Source organism: Anolis carolinensis, chromosome 2, assembly GCF_035594765.1.
Source record: "Anolis carolinensis isolate JA03-04 chromosome 2, rAnoCar3.1.pri, whole genome shotgun sequence".
Classification (NCBI taxonomy): domain Eukaryota; kingdom Metazoa; phylum Chordata; class Lepidosauria; order Squamata; family Dactyloidae; genus Anolis; species Anolis carolinensis.
Window position 1 is genome coordinate 152530062 of NC_085842.1, and position 17990 is coordinate 152548051.

The 17990-nt window shown below is 43.5% G+C and overlaps 1 protein-coding gene across 3 annotated transcripts in view; it reads left to right on the forward strand.

The window, feature by feature from the left end:
- Positions 1-17990, forward strand: part of slc39a11 (solute carrier family 39 member 11) — a 432840-nt gene that overhangs the window by 40548 nt on the left and 374302 nt on the right. The gene's annotated exons all lie outside the window — the stretch shown is intronic.

Consider the following 17990-nt stretch of genomic DNA (forward strand, 5'->3'; position numbering starts at 1 on the left):
CAACAAAGCTTAGAAGCATAAGCATGGGAATGTATACGGGTAAAGGTAGAAGATAAAAGTTAGGTTTCATTGAAATCTAAGATGCTGTTCACACAAAACTATTGTTTTCCCCTCAAGCTTTTTTATTACAACAGCAAGAAGAAGAACAACAACACCCTCTGCGGTGCAAAGGACAGCCACAGGAAGGCAGAAGCAGGCATCTCCCTGTTGTGAGCACAAATAGTCCATGTGTGCCTAGGTCTTCTCTGAATCTAAACCACTGGCTGAAGTTTAGAGACAGAATCAAGCATGTCTAATTTCAGTTTCTGTTGAAATTGATAGGATGCAGAGTGTTCCTCACTTTAATTACAATGGAGGTTATGCATCCTTGACTTGAAAATCATAGGTAACTTGGATCTGTTTTCTTATAAAACAGAATGCAAAGCCTCCCCCCCCCCCCCCCCAGTATTACAGGTTTCCCTTTCATGCAGAAGTGAAATACATAGAGAATGAAAAAGTGCAGTGAACTGAAGTGAACTGGGTCTGAAATTAATTAAATTCACCCCACTTTCATTCTTATGATGAGATTTCTGGGGCTTGAAAATGTCTCTTCTGCTTCACCAACAAATATTGCATCAGTAAATGTGCTACCTGCCAGCCAGGAAACTCTTGAGGTGGGGGTGAACAGTATTGACATGAATGAGAAAAACATTTCTGCCTTTGCTTTAAGGGCCTTACAGAAAATACTACTATGTTTGTGTTTGTGTGAAGCAGTTGTGGGCAGCTGTGGGGTACTTCGTGTATTTATTAATCCACCAGGAAACCTTGAGAATACCACAACCCACCCCCCATAGCTCTCCTCAAATCCCCAAAATGCCATTGTGGGGAAGGAGGAGATTTTTTGCCACTTAAAAGAAGACCTCTTTGATAACATTGCCATTTTTCTCTTAATACTCCTTGGAGAAAATTTGGGGGATTTGGGGATCAAATATTGGAAAGGATCCACATGCTCCCCACGAATTGCACTTTGCCTACTCCTATTCTCAAGTGTTTGAAACAGAAATAAAAAACAATCTGTGATAGGTAATCTAAAATAAGAAAGATATTACATTCTTATAGATCACCTGTATTTTGTAAATACCTTTTATTTGCTTGTAACACATATGACAGGTTTATTACCGTTGTTGATTTTTAACCGTGATCCTAATCCACTTGTGATAGCTGTTTGGAACTTGAGAGTTTTTCTTCCTTCCTTCGTCAAAGACAAATGTAATTAGACTGAGAATGTTGTGTTTAGTTTCTTTTCATCAGGGCTGACTGCCTAAGATGCCAGGAAACTGAAGAATAATCTGGCATCATTTTTGCTTTTGAAGAAGAATTTGGATGACTGCGCTCTACCAAATGTCACAGTTTCTAATACTAGTTGGAGAACTTCGTGTCCTATCCAAAGAACTGCTTGTTTATCAATATGCTGTTCAAATGTTCTATGTGTTTCTCATGAGATGTAATCTTACAAGAAAGATGTGCTGCTGCACCCCCGGCAAAAATAAATTAAAAGCCCTTGAACAAACAGCAGCAGCTCCATTCATATGGAGGGAAATGAAGCTTGCTTCTTTGGTTAATGAGCTCTGTTCCTAAACAGTTGCAAAACACAGCAGAATAAAGGCGATGGATGTACCATGCAGTTGTCTTGGTATTTAGACTCCAGAGTCAAAGCAGCAAGAGATTGTATTTAGATATGGAAGATTTTCTTCTAAGATCAAGTCTGTTTTCTGATGATCAGTGTATAAAAGAGGAGCTTAGCCTTTAATTTCTGCCAGCTTGTCAAATACATTTTGGAGGAGTAAAGGATTAGTGTTTTCCATTTTAATTATTTACCAGTCTCTCACTTGGGAAATAGCAGTTTCTGCCATCTTCTTCTGCTCTTTTCTTAAACAAGTATGCAAGAAAGATGGAGATATTACTTCTGTGTCATGGCAAGCCAAGGGAACAGGTGGTTGAAATCTGACTTGTTCCCCATCTTTTCAAATAAACCACAGTTTGTGAACCTGCTAATATGAACTCATGTAGGATAGTGAAGATTGACTTATTTAAATGAGGTCTTATTGCTTTCTGAACCTGAGATTTGCAACTTATAACTTGTTTGTTTCTCAAGCTGTCCACTGAAACAGGAGCTGATGAAATGGGTAGGCGAGAAGTAGTATAAATCTCAGATGAAACCACAAACCACAATTATCAGTAATCAACGCTTTTTGTGATGTGTAAATGTAGCCAAGTTTTCAGATCTAAGGGAAATATTCATCTGGAAAGAACAGTCTTAAGGACAAGAGAACTAAATCCTTTTCTCCCTTCTAGAAGAGGAGGTTTACATCAACTAGGATGGTTAGTGGAAATTTAATGTTGTTTGTGAAAATTGGGTTTTATTGAGCGAGAGAGTGGTAGCAAAGTATTTGAGAAGTAACAATGTTTTTGTTTGCGGGTTCAAAAGAAGTCCACTAAACATAATTGCTAACTGAGAAGAGATTCACTGTGAGTGATTACATTTCCACAATATTTTTTGGAAAACAGAAAAGTCACCTAAAATTATTCTAATTTTATGGAACACAATCTGTGACTGTGTACTAGAAGATTTCCTTTTTGCAGGTGTATTTCCTGACAGCAGTTTATAATTGTTCTTTGTAATATGGATTTGTTGGCTTGAAAATCTTCCAGTCATTCATCTATATATAAAAAAATGTAATGTGTGGTTTTACTATGGAGAAAACAGCAAAACCACTGAACCAAATCACACCAGATTTGGCCAAAAGAGACATAGTCATCCAATCTATGTCTTTCAAACAAAAAAGCCTAGAAAAATAAAGCCCACATTAGAGGACGAGAAAGAGCAGTTTCCCCCCTTTAGAAATGGCTCAGAAAGGGAGGCCCCGCTCCCTTTAGGCCGACTTCGTATCCTAGCAATTCCCTCAGCCAAAATGGCGCCCAGGGCACAGGCAGAGTGCACTTAGGCCTCATCCACACTGCCTATAAAATACAGATAATCTGATTTGAACTAGATTATATGGCAGTGTAGACTCAAGTCCCTCCCACACAGCTACCATGTTTCCCCGAAAATAAGACAGTGTCTTATATTAATTTTTGCTCCCAAAGATGTGCTAGGTCTTATTTTCAGGGGATGTCTTAATTTTCCATGAAGAAGAATTCACTTTTATTGTTGAACAAAAGAAATGATCATTTATTATATACTGTACAGTAGATATCATCACAAATCAGCATAACCAGACAAACTGTGAATCCTATCAAGAATTTCTTGTTACTACCATTATTTTCATGTACAGCAATCTATGGTATGTACATTTACCAATCCTGCATGCTCTGGCGTTCTGTTTGGCGGGCATAATTCCAAACAAAAACTTGGCTAGGTCTTACTTTCAGGGGAGGCCTTATATTTAGCAATTCAGCAAAATCTCTACTAGGTCTTATTTTCTGGGGATGTCTTATTTTCGGGGAAACAGGGTATATAACCCAGAATGCCAAGGCAAATAATCCACACTATCTGCTTTGAACTGGATTATCTTGAGTCCACACTGCCATATAACCCAGTTCAGTGTGGATTTTATACAGCTGTATAGAAGGGGCCTCATATAATAATAATAATAACTTTATTTTTATACCCCGCCCCATCTCCCCAGTGGGGACTCGGAGCGGCTTACATGGGGACCGAGCCTGAAACATACAGCAATAAAATGATAAAACAATTATTCCAACAGTAAAACATCAATATCAATAAAACCATCATAATCACAGGATGCAGTAGTGCATTCATTAAATGCAAATTCCTCTAAAATTTCCATCTTAAAATCATTTTGTCTGCAGCATATGAACAAACACCAGAAATTCCTGTCATGACCTGTCCATTGAAGTTATTTTAACTTTCTGGGTTTTCATCTAGCTCCCAAAAGAGGGAAAAACTGATTTTGGGTGATTAATTCACACTTTTGAAAGAAACAGGCTAAGAAATCAGAATTCTCTTAAATGCATAGTTCTGTTTTGCCATCCTATTTGTCCCTTTATCTACCCGTCCCCTAACAAAAACAATTGGAAACTACCTTTTATTGTGTATGATTCAATAGTATGCTTTGGTGTCTAAGGTCAATATAATTTAGACAACCCATACAATCCTCTGTCATAATCAATGAACCCTTCTCCAGTGTGTTTCCTGGTTTTTATGGTGAATGGGTGGCTACAGAGTTTAGGGCTAATTCTAATTACTTTTGGCCAGTTCTGTTTATTTTGGGGGAATTCTAATAGTCCACTGTATCCTCAGTGTGTATATTTCAAAATGTCTGAAATCCAAAATAGTACTGAACCCTTTACCAGTAATATCTTCAGACATCTGTTGACTGCAGATAGCTGAAAACACAGAAGGCAAATTTGAGGATAAGGAGGACAAATGTAATTAGTTAATTACCTTTCTACTGATACAGGGACCAACCTGGCTTGTTCTGTATTAAAACAAAATGTAGGTAAAACAATATACAGTACAAGAGTAAAAAAAAACATAAAAATAACATTGCATAGTAGTCCATAGCTTTGTACTGTGGTAGAAATAACTCTATTGTAGGCTTAGGTGTTATTTTCAAAATGTGATACTGAGATGGAAATTTTTGTTTCATGACTCATCAGGCTACAGATGTTGAATGCAGTCATGGTGCAGGATTTATTTTTTACTTAACAAGAAATATCTCTTTGTTGTGGTAGATTCATTCATGGCCTGCCACCAGAAAGGATGCTCAGAACAGGACCTTTGCTCTGTGTTTATGGGGTTCCTCCCACCCTGTGGATGGAAACAATACCTGTCGTCCCATAAATGAATGCTTCAAGTGGGCTGAGTTTTGTAACATTTCTTGCTAAAAAGTTAATAATCACAATGGCACAGGGCTACAGAATGAGTGAAATATGGGCTTGTCCAATATAGTTTCATATCTTACAATTAGCAGCAAATTACATAGGTGAGGCAGTTCCTCGGAGCTGTCCCATCCTCTTCTTTGTTCTTCTGTTTTTATGTTTTAATTCCAAAGAGCGTGCTGCCAGACCTGGCCATTTAGTTGTTTCTGAATCAATGGTGGGTTTCCCTATGCAGTACAACCCCTATCTGAGGGGATGTGTTCCAAGACCCTGCATGGATGCCTGAAACTAAGAATAACAGCAAATACTACATTTTTGACTATACTTGGGCTGGAAGTATACTGCAGATTAACACTGGAGGACCTAGAAGATGGGGGATATTTTTTTGGAGTGTGGGTAAGTACAAGCACAGTGAATAAAGCCTTGTACTGAATTCTATATAGAGCTTATATAAGTTAATTATTGGCCATCATAGAGGAGCAAAAAAAAATCTCCTTTCACATGAGATGGGAGCCGAAGGGCCATTCTGTTTAGTGACATGTTTAATGTCCCAGGAGAAGAATCTGGTAGTGGAAATCTGACTTCCTCTGCTCCCTAACAAGAGAATGATAATGACAATATAGCAACAGCATACACTCCCTCTGCCAAGCACCATACAAGAGGAGGAGAAATCACTAGGGACACCCATGCCTCCTTTTTCCAGAGAAGAAAGCTATGCCTTCTCTTGCAGAAGAATGATAAGGATATGTCACAGTGCACCCAGCACACCAACATTTTATTTTAATGTAGAGTCAGCTATTTCAGGAAGGATCTATGTATGTAGAACCAGACTATGGTATGGAGGAGGTGTAGGGGTACAGTGGTCGCTAGATCTTCATCCTTGTGGAGGCCCTGGTGGCACACTGGGTTAAACCTTTGTGCTAGCAGGACTTGAAGATTGGGTTGCTTTCCTGAAGGTTTCCCATTTGAACCCAACTTGGGGGGAGCACGGATTAGCTCCCTCTATCAGCTCCAGCTCCATGTGTGGATATGAGAGAAACCTCCCACAAGGATGGTAAAAACATCAAAACATCTGGGCATTCCCTGGGAAACGTCCTTACAGACAACCAATTCTCTCTCACCAGAAGCGATTTGCAGTTTCTCAAGTTACTCCTGACACAAACGAATATCCTTGTGGTGCTGTCTATCATAGAGGCACCAAATCCTTGAAGGGAAGCAAGACACCCTTGGGCTGGTTCTACACTGCCATATAAGACCAATTGTCAAATCAGACAATCCAGATTATCTGCTTTGAACTGAATTATATGAGTCTACACTGCCATATAATCCGATTCAAAGCAGATAATCTGGATTGTATATAGCAGTGTGGATGGGGCCTTGGTTAGTATTTGGATGGGAGGCTGTCAAGGAATACCAGGTGCTGTGTACTTTATTTCAGATGAAGGAATTGGCAAAAGCTACTTTGAGGGCCCTTCTACACAGCCCCATATCCTAGAATATCATCCCACATTATCTGAGTGTGGACTCAGATAACCCAATTCAAATAAGATGTTGTGGGATATTCTGGGGTATATGGCTGTGTGGAAGGGCCCTGAGTGTTTCTTACCTAGGAAAATCCAATGAATGCATTGGATCATCATGAGTCTACAGGTGACTTGAAGGTGCACAGACAGACACACATGTACAATGAAAAACAAATAGTATTAAGAGTATCTTTTTAATTTTTTATCCTGGTGGCGCAGCAGGTTAAACTGCTGAGTTGCTGAACTTGCTGACCAAAAGATCGGCCGTTCAAATCCAGGGAGTGGGGTGAGCTCCTGCTGTTAGCCCCAACTTCTGACAACCTAGCAGTTTGAAAACATGCAAATGTGGGTAGATCAATAGGTGCTGCTTCTGCGGGAAGGTGACCGCCACTCCATGTAGTCATGCCGGTCACATGACCTTAGAGGTGTCTACAGACAACGGCGGCTCTTCAGCTTTGAAATAGAGATGAATACCAACCCCCAGAGTCGGAAACGACTGAATTTAATGTCAAGGGGAAACGTTTACTTTATATGCTAAAGCCCACTGGGCCACATCATCTTCCTTTTCAGTCCTTTAATCCCAAAAGTGTGAGTTTACAGATTTTACAGATCTAGTACATGTTTTCCTCTCCCCCCTCCCACTTTCTCTTTCTCTTCACTTGAAAAGTTAAACAACAACTATGGGTGGTAAGAATACTAGTTGGTGCTGCTGGGTCAATCTGTTGTGGAATACAGCTGACTGGTAGAAGTTCAGTACACCACAATGGCAAAATAACAAACATGAAATAGAGGCAATGTTATATATTGATATTGGCATCACAAGGCAGTAATGTGAACTGGAAGGATGCTTGAAGATCTTTAAAGAGAGATTGGGGAGAAAACTATAGCTTTGAACAAGCGGCTACTTCTCTTTAACAAGACAAGCAATTTAGGACCATGGTTGATTACAAATGGGCTATTTGTATAGTCTCTAGTAACCCCCTTGGAAAGGTTATTTTTTACTTTATTACTTCTCAATGGAATAAGCGTGTCATACTTTATGTGCTTGTTGCTACTTTTACTGTGTATTCTGGTTCAAGTCCAATGCAGAAAGTAAGCAGGGATTCTTAGACGTCAAACTGTATCTGTTTGCTGTTTCTAAATTGTTCATGGCAGTGAAATGTAATGAATAAGCATTTTACTGAAAATCACATTTCAGGTTTGTGTTTCTGACCTGCAAGAGATACACACATTAGATTTCAGATGGTTAGAAGTCATGAAATGTTGCCATGGTGGCTGTTGGGAGTAAAAATGTAGCCGTTTTACATCACTATATATCTCATTGTTGATGTTGCCTTTATAACTTTATATGTCCATAGAACTACATAGCTCACCTGTGGTTACGAATTGTTCCAATCTTTTCAGAGCCAAAGTATCTTTAGTCCCAACGTGCACAATATTATTTTTGAAACACACTAATACGTTTTTCTCAGTCAAATTGACTTCCTATCTTTTCTTCTTCCTTTCCTATACTTTTTTAATCCTAGAAGCAACCCTGCGAGATAGCTCAGGTTGAGAGGTAGCAACATTTGGAATCTGAAGCCTCTTCCACACTGCTATATCAAATCCAGATTATCTGCTTTGAACTGGATTATATGGCAGACTCATATAATCCAGTTCAAATCGGATAATGTGGACAATCCGGATAATATGGCAGTGTAGAAGGGGTCTGAGCTTTTACATTTCCAATCTGTTATTCAGATTATGACACCACACTAACTCCAGCTGGTACCTAAAATGGTATCTTATAATCAGAAAAAACGTTGGTGCTTACAAACAACAAAAATGACAACAGTGGTATACCACCTTCTTTCCTGCCTTTTTGTCACCCTGCTTCTTCTTAGTCTGGATCTACACTGACCCATATCCCAGGATCTGATCCAAGATTATCTGTTTACCTGGCAGTGGGGACTCATATAATCCAGTTCAAAGTAGATAATCTGGGATCAGATCTTGGGATATAGGGCATTGTAGATCCAGCCTGGCTTCTTACTCACCAGCTGAAAACAATTAATTTAAAGTATAGGAAGAAAAGAGGATTATAGTTAATATTTTCAAACAACTGTCTTTAACCTGTAGATTTTTTTGGACAACAGTTTCCATCACTAAACTAGAAGTTATGACGTTTATATTAAGGTACCTTTTTACTTATTTTGAGAAATGCATACACATTCCATATTCCATGTATGATATAAATTTAATTAAAATATCAACATGAAACATACATGATATTCAGATTTAGGGTTTTTCCCCTAAAAGGGTTTGCAAAAGTGTAATTCACACACAATTGTGTAGACAAATTGGGTGGGTGAACATGTGGTATAAGATCAATATCTGCGCAAATGCTGTTGTGATATTCACTGCTACCTGCACTAAATTCTCTGGAGATTTGGGAAGACCGATTTCCTATTTAAATCTATAATTTTGATCACTGTGAGTCACTGTGTCATAGGGTCTTCTGAGACAAAGAATTCTTAGAGGTGGTTTAACCAGTTCTTTCCTCCAAAATATAGCCAACAGCGCCTGGTATTTGTCGCTGATCTCCCATCTAAGTACTATTCAAGATGGACCCTTTGTAGCTTCCAGAGTAATTGGGATCTGGTGCCTTTAGGGTATTTATGTTCTATTTCAATACTCACTAATTAGATATTTTGTAAAGTAGGAGCAAAAGGTCAGCAGCTGAATAATAATCACTCCATGAAAAGGTTTTATTCAATTTTATTAAAATTTATTAAAATTAGAGCTAGTTATTTTAATTTTATTAAGTTGTCATATCAGTGAAAATTAGTACTGAGCAAATTGTTCAGGGCAAGAGACATAGCTATTGATGTTTCAGGGTGGGCAGTCCATTTAATTAGAAGGGTTTTTTTTTTAATGTGGTAGGCCCCTCTTTGAAAGAAGCACAGTATGAAATTATTTAAAAATAATGTAAGTGATTCCCCCCCCCCCCCCCGAAAGCACAGGGCTGAATCCACTCTTAGTGTTGTCGAACAACTCACCCTCACCCCAGAGATTTCTGGTTCCCCGAGGACACCTAAACAAAATAAGATGAAATAATTTCTTTTCCCTTTTCCACGAGGTCTCCACAACCCCACAATGGACCACCAGCAGCAAACATCCCTCAAAGCCTTATTTCTCATAAGGCGAAGTGCGTTAAAGCACTGAGCTGCTGAACTTGCAGACGGAAAAGTCCCAGGTTCAAATCCCGGGAGCGGCTTGAGCGCCCGCTGTTAGCTCCAGCTCCTGCCAACCTAGCAGTTTGAAAACATGCAAATGTGAGTAGATCAATAGGGAAGGTATCAGCGCTCCATGCAGTCATGCCGGCCACATGATCTTGGAGGTGTCTACGGACAACGCCGGCTCTTCAGCTTAGAAATGGAGATGAGCACCAACCCCCAGAGTCAGACATGACTGGACTTAACGTCAGGGGAAACCTTTACCTTTACCTTTATAGAATTTGTCTTCTTCTTTATTCGTTCAGTCGTTTCCGACTCTTCATGACCTCATGGACCAGTCCACGCCTGTCACGACCCAGGCTACAGAGCACCAATAACCATACGCAGAGGCCAGATTCTATCTAATATCTTTATTAAGGAAATATATAAAGTTAGTAAAAGCAAATGTAAAAGATAGTCCAGAAGCAGACCTTTCAGGAAAGGTCAAAATTAGTCCAAAGAAATAATGTCCAATATGAAATATTAAGGTCCAAAGTTGTAATCCAATAACCGAAACACTCACTTTGACAAGCAAAGTGAGGGGAGATGACAAGGTCCTTTAGTCCATGAAACTTGAGCGAGGCTAGGAAATAACTTGATACTTGAAACAAGGCTTAAAACGTGGAACAAGGTAACTAGGAACAAGAACAAGGTCCGTGGAATAACTTGGTAAAATCCGTGGAACAAGGCAAGGATTGGTCCTGGGAAACAAGGCAAAGTCCGTAGATAAACAAAGGCTGGGAAGCAAGGCGAAGGCTGGATAGCAAGGCAAGGCTTGAGCAGGAGCGAGGCTTGAATCGGAGCGCGCTGTCCAGACACAACTCGCTCCGTAGGCTGACGAATTGACTCCGCGAAGTTACTACGCGGGCAAAACACCTATATAGAGTCTAACTTTCCCACCGAAGCAGTTCTCTGGGAATCAGAAACGAAAGCTAAACTCTGAGACCAGATGTTAAACTCCTTAAAGATTCTCACGAGAAGCAGTCTTAATTGGCTACATTCTTAGCTGCAATTCTTGCACTCCTGCGCGAAGCTGAATCCAAACTTCTCTGTTGTTTACAAAACTCCCGGCGCAAGAACACGGGAGAAGTAGGCTCTGGGCTTGTTTGACATACTTCTGGGAGACAACTTTCTTGCAGGTGCAAGGTTCCCAGATCTGCCTGGGAAAGATCTGGCTGAGAGGAATCCAGTTCAGACTGGGAAGGTAAAAAACCCAAGTTTTCATCTTCATCAGGAATTACCATGTCCTGAGCAGGACTACAAGGCCCATGGGTCATCACACTATCCCCCTCCTCAAGGCCCCTCCCAAACTGGGGCCCTCTCCCCGAGGCGCGAGGTCGCGGCTTGGCGGGATAGGTCTGATGAAAGCGACGGGTTAGATCAGGAGCATGGACTGTGGAGGCGTCTTCCCAAGAGCGTTCCTCAGGGCCAAAACCCACCCAGTCAATGAGATATTGTAGGCGGCGGCGGTGAAAGCGAGAATCCAAAATGTCCTCAACCTCGAACTCCTCCTCCCCATTCATCAAAACAGGAGGGGGGGCCGGTTGGTCTGTATCAGGACGCACACCATCCGCCGGAAGGAGCAGGGAACGGTGAAACACTGGGTGAATGCGCATTGAACGCGGAAGTTGGAGTTTGAAAGTCACGGGGTTTAATTGCGCCACCACTGGATAGGGGCCAATGAAACGGGCATCTAACTTCCGGCAAGGGCGGTGGGAGGGCAGAAAGCGAGTGGACAGAAAAACCCGATCTCCTACCTTGATTTCGGGGCCCGGCTGGCGATGTTTGTCAGCGTGGCGTTTATAGTCCTCCTTGGCTTGGTCCAGTTGCTGGAGCAAAAGTTGTTGTACCGCTGTGAGTTCCTGCAGCCAATCCTCTGCTGCGGGAACTTCTGAAGTTTCAATGACAGGGGGAAAGAAACGTGGATGGAAGCCGTAGTTTGCAAAGAACGGCGTTTCTTTAGTAGAAGCTTGAACTCCATTGTTGTAGGCAAACTCAGACAGTGGTAACAGAGAAGCCCAATTGTCCTGTTGGTAGTTTACATAACAGCGAAGATACTGCTCCAAAGTGGCATTGGTGCGCTCCGTTTGCCCATCTGTTTGGGGATGATGAGCTGAAGATAAGCGAGAGTCTATGCCCAATAGTTTTTGTAGCGCCTTCCAAAAACGAGAGGTGAATTGAGATCCACGGTCTGTGACTAAACTCTTGGGCAATCCATGTAGTCTGAAAACATGTTGAAGGAATAGATCCGCAGTCTCTTTGGCCGTGGGGAGGCCTTCGCAGGGAATGAAATGGGCTAACTTGGTGAAAAGGTCCACCACCACTAAGATCGTGGTGAATCCACAGGAAGGTGGTAGGTCAGTGATGAAATCCGCAGAAATTATTTCCCATGGGCGAGATGGGGTAGGAAGGGGGTGTAAAAGTCCTGAGGGCTTCTCCCTTCTTATCTTGGAGCGCTGGCATACTGGGCAGGTGTTGACATATTTTTCCACATCCTTGCGGATCTTGGGCCACCAAAAATCCCTTAGGATCAGATGCATGGTTTTAAATAGTCCGAAGTGTCCTGCTGGTTTGCAATCATGACACAGACGAAGCGCTTTTTCCCTGCCCGGTCCGGGTGGGATATAAACATGATTTCTATAGCAAAGCAGCCCATCCTTAAGCGAAAAGGGAAAATGCAGACCTTGGCGAAGTTGGTCCTGCGCCCAGGCATCTGCTTGCTGACTAGCCCTGATTTCTTGAGCACAGAGGGGTCCTGGAGTAGAGGAAGTTGAACCAATGGGAATGGATTTGGTGTTCCCCACTGTGAGCGTGGCAAAGTTCTCGGGTTGTAGTAGTTGGGATTCAAAGGTCTCCTTGCGTCCTGCAGCGTATTCCGGTTTACGTGACAGGGCGTCTGCTTGCTTGGTCTGGGCTGGGGTCACATAATGAATCTGGAAGTCGAAACGTTCGAAGAATAAAGCCCAACGTTGCTGCCTCTGATTTAGTTTGCGGGCAGTTCTTAGATGTTCTAGATTACGATGATCAGTGTGGACTTCAATGGGAAATTTGGCCCCTTCTAGCCAATGTCTCCAAGTTTCAAAGGCTGCCTTTATGGCCAGTAGTTCTTTTTCCCAAATGGTGTAATTCCTCTCTGGTGTGGTTAGTTGACGAGAGTAAAAGGCACAGGGATGGAGGTGATCTCCCACCGGTTGTAAGAGTACAGCCCCAATTGCCACATCTGAGGCGTCCGCTTGCACAACAAAAGGGGTTCCAGGATTTGGGTGCTGTAGAATTGGCTGGGAGGTGAATAGTTTCTTTAGTTGCTGGAACCCTTTCTCTGCTTGATCAGTCCAGCGGAAAGGCTGCTTTCCACGGATGCAGCTAGTGATGGGGTCGGACCAGCGGGCAAAATCTGGAATGAACTTGCGGTAATAGTTCGCGAACCCCAAGAAACGCTGCACCTCTTTCTTGTTAGTTGGCGCCCGCCATTCCAATACTGCTGAAACCTTGGCTGGATCCATGGAAAGCCCTAGAGGCGAGATGCGGTAACCAAGGAAATCTACCTCTTGTAGATCAAAGGCGCATTTTTCCAGCTTGGCATAAAGTCCATGATCCCGCAATCGTTGTAACACCATTTTGACGTGGTTCTCATGTTCTGATTGTGATCTAGAAAACACCAAAAAATCGTCCAGGTAGATTATCAAGAACCTGTCTAGATAGTCCTGAAAAATGTCATTGACAAAATGCTGGAACGTTGCGGGAGCTCCGCATAAACCGAAATTCATAACTCGGGACTCGAATAATCCGAATTTGGTCTGGAAGGCGGTCTTCCACTCGTCCCCTTCCCTGATGCGAACTAAGTTGTAAGCCCCCCGAAGGTCCAGCTTGGTGTAAACCTTGGCTCCTCGAAGCCGATCCAGTAGATCCGAGATTAAGGGCAGGGAATAGCTGTTCCGCTTGGTGATATTGTTCAATGCTCTGTAGTCCACCACCAAGCGTAGTTCCCCTGACTTCTTCTTCACAAACATCACTGGGGAGGCGGCTGGGGATTGAGAGGGTCTGATGAATCCCTTGCGAAGGTTTGTCTCTATGAATTCCCTGAGAGCTTCTTGCTCTGGTTCAGTCAGGGAGTAGAGATGCCCTCGCGGGATCGGGGCCCCCTCCACCAAGTCAATGGCACAGTCATAAGGTCTATGTGGGGGTAATTTTTCGGCTTCTTTCTCATTGAATACATCCCAATACTCGGAGTACTTCTTTGGCAAGGTGATGATGGGCTCGGTGTCCGTGGCATGGCAGACCTTGGCTACGAGGCAATGGTTTTGGCAGTACGGTGAAGCAAACTGCAGTTCTCTGTTGGACCAGGAGATGTTAGGGTCGTGGAGAGTCAGCCATGGAATTCCCAAAATCACAGGGAAATGGGGAACCTCGGTAACAAAGAAGGAAATCTCTTCCATATGTTCCCTTATCCACATCCTGGTGGGTTCCGACCACTGACTTACGGGGCCCGTCTTGAGGGGGCGGCCGTCTATGGCTTGCACCACACGGGCATTCTTGAAATCATGATATTGTAATCCCAGAGAGTCGGCATACTCTCTATCAATGAAATTGTTGGTAGCTCCAGAGTCTATCATGGCGTGGATCATGACGGGTCCCCTTTTTGCTGACCATAATGTGACCACGAGAAGGAACAGGACCCCGGTTGGCGGCTCTTGAATGGATTTTTTGACCGGGTTGGCGAGCCTCTCTACACCCGGTCGTTGGCTTCCCCCGCCGGCTGTGTGCCAGTCGGCTCAGACGCCTTCGTCTCCGTGGAGGACGCCGCCGCAAGACGGGCGGCAGGCTTCCCTTTGGCTGGGCACTCTCTGGCGAAGTGGCCCCCGTTCCCGCAGTACCAACAGAGGTTTAAGCGTTGACGACGGGCCTTCTCGGCGGCATCTAGTCTGGGACGCACATTGCCCAACTGCATCGGCACCTCCTCGCCTCCTCTGGGGTATGGGGTTGGCGGTGGGGGTCTCCACACTGGACGTGGCTGAACGCTGGCGGGAGCGGGGGGTTTTGCCCCGGCTCTACTGCCCTGGCCTCGAACCCACTGTTTCCTGTTGGCAATCATGACTTCAGCCCGTAAACATTGATCAATGAGTGCCTCGAGGGTCTGGGGAGGATCCACCTTGGAGATTTCTTCCAGCATTTCAATGTTGAGACCCTCCCGGAATTGTCCTCTGAGGGCTACATCGTTCCAGCCGGTGTTGTGGGCCAGCACTCGGAACTCGGCTATATACTGAGACATAGGTCTGTCTCCTTGGAAAAGGCGACGGAGTTTGTGACCGGCTGCCTCCAAATTGTCCTCGATTCCCCAAGTCTCCTTGAGGTGGTCCAAGAAGTGTTGCGCTGATCTTAGGTGTGGAGAGGCTTGGTCGAACAGTGCCGTCGCCCAATTGGCCGCTGGCCCGTCTAGAAGACTGTAAACCCACGCCACTTTGATGTCTTCTTGGGGAAACTCGGCATCACGGGCCTCTAGATAAGCTTGACATTGGCGACGGAAAACATGAACCTTAGAAGCTTCTCCAGTAAACTTGGTAGGCAACGCCATGGCCGGGAGGCGGATTCCGCGCTCCCGCAAGCCCTTTATTTCTCCATCCTGGGCGTTGAGTCTGTCGCGGATGCGATCCACTTCGTCCTTGCTGATGGTGTAGCTCAGTGGCTGCCCACCGGGCACGGTTCCGGTAGACATTCTGGCCGAGGTTAATTGGTGCTTAGGGTGGCGGAGTCAAACTGTCACGACCCAGGCTACAGAGCACCAATAACCATACGCAGAGGCCAGATTCTATCTAATATCTTTATTAAGGAAATATATAAAGTTAGTAAAAGCAAATGTAAAAGATAGTCCAGAAGCAGACCTTTCAGGAAAGGTCAAAATTAGTCCAAAGAAATAATGTCCAATATGAAATATTAAGGTCCAAAGTTGTAATCCAATAACCGAAACACTCACTTTGACAAGCAAAGTGAGGGGAGATGACAAGGTCCTTTAGTCCATGAAACTTGAGCGAGGCTAGGAAATAACTTGATACTTGAAACAAGGCTTAAAACGTGGAACAAGGTAACTAGGAACAAGAACAAGGTCCGTGGAATAACTTGGTAAAATCCGTGGAACAAGGCAAGGATTGGTCCTGGGAAACAAGGCAAAGTCCGTAGATAAACAAAGGCTGGGAAGCAAGGCGAAGGCTGGATAGCAAGGCAAGGCTTGAGCAGGAGCGAGGCTTGAATCGGAGCGCGCTGTCCAGACACAACTCGCTCCGTAGGCTGACGAATTGACTCCGCGAAGTTACTACGCGGGCAAAACACCTATATAGAGTCTAACTTTCCCACCGAAGCAGTTCTCTGGGAATCAGAAACGAAAGCTAAACTCTGAGACCAGATGTTAAACTCCTTAAAGATTCTCACGAGAAGCAGTCTTAATTGGCTACATTCTTAGCTGCAATTCTTGCACTCCTGCGCGAAGCTGAATCCAAACTTCTCTGTTGTTTACAAAACTCCCGGCGCAAGAACACGGGAGAAGTAGGCTCTGGGCTTGTTTGACATACTTCTGGGAGACAACTTTCTTGCAGGTGCAAGGTTCCCAGATCTGCCTGGGAAAGATCTGGCTGAGAGGAATCCAGTTCAGACTGGGAAGGTAAAAAACCCAAGTTTTCATCTTCATCAGGAATTACCATGTCCTGAGCAGGACTACAAGGCCCATGGGTCATCACAACGCCAGAGCTCCCTGTTGGCTGTCGCCATCCGCAGTTCCTTCAAGGTCAAGCCAGTCACTTCAAGGATACCATCCATCCATCTCACCCTTGGTCGGCCTCTCTTTCTTTTTCCTTCCATTTTCCCCAGCATTTGTAGATATGCGCTGATTTGTATCAGAACATGTACAGACCAAATCTGCTGCATCAAATCTCTTGCAAAGGCAAAAGCTCCCCAACCTTTTAATAGAATGTATCCTTCTATACAGCTTCTGCATACATTGTATTCCTTCCCTGCAGCCTTTGTCCATGTTATATCTTTTATTCTGTGTCCTACCGTTGCAATAAAACCAAAATATAATAAATGATATGATCTTCCAGAGACAGCTATGGGGTCATCGCTTCCCTGTTGACCCCACTGAGGAATTTCCTGGACTCTTGGGTTGGGCTAATCCCTTGGGCAAAGGAGACAATCAAAGACTTATTGTGTGTGTATGCAGATCAGCAAGTGGTCTTTGCTCTGGATATGATATTGTTGGACCGGTTCTTACCCAACTGATTGGTAGCCACGGAAACAGGGATTCATTTGAATTATTTTATTTGACATCCAAAAAAACTTGATTGTAGATCACTACCTTTTTGTTTTAAGGTCCCATCCCCGGTGTTTCCCAGAGCATTTCCTCATCACCAAAGACTCACAATATACATCCAGGTCTGGACTCTTTGTTTCAGGGACCCCAGACACTTGATCACCCAAAGCCGGACTATTATGCTAGCCAGAAATCCCCCTAAGCTCTCCAAATATGGACATGGATTTCCTGGACCTGCCTCCTCACAGGAGAGCCCCTCCTTAGCTGATTGGCCCTCCCTGGGGTCTATCCTCTTTCGTCTCCTCCCCTCCAACAAGGTATTCCCGCCTGAGGGTGGCAACATCAACACAGCACCAGCCAATCAAAGCACTGCTTCAGGCTGGCCCCTCTGCTGGCCAATCAGGAAAGGGAGCAGACAGAGCGGGAAACTTAAATAGCTATCAACTGTATGCTTGCCGGGCACAATGCTCTTTTATCTGCAGTCTAGTCTAACTTCGACCTCATAGGACCTCTTCTACACTGCCATATAAAATCAGGATTGTCTTTTTTGAACTAGATTAAATAATAATAATAATAATCATAATAATCATCATCATCATCATCTTCATTTATACCTCACCCCATCTCCCCGGAGAGCCTCAGGGCAGCTTACAACCAAAGCAATTAGCAATAATTTCTCCTCGGATTAACCTCATTAGCTACGATACTGCCACTGTGCAAAGCTGTGTAGACTCATATAATCCAATTCAAAGCAGGCAGATAGTGTAGATTATTTGCTTTGATAATCTTGATTATATGGCCGTGTAGAAGGGGCCTCTTTCCCATCTAGAGAAGTTTCATTGAAATCAGTAGAATATATGTGAGTGGAAAAAACATCCTATTCTTTTCATTGGGTTTACTGTAGCCTGACCTAAAGTTTGGATTAAAGTTTTGTAGTTTAAAGTATATTGCTTGAATGAACATTTGGGATCTGACATGTTACTGCTTGTTTCAGACTTTTGAAAAATGTCATTATATAGTGTGACAGCACTC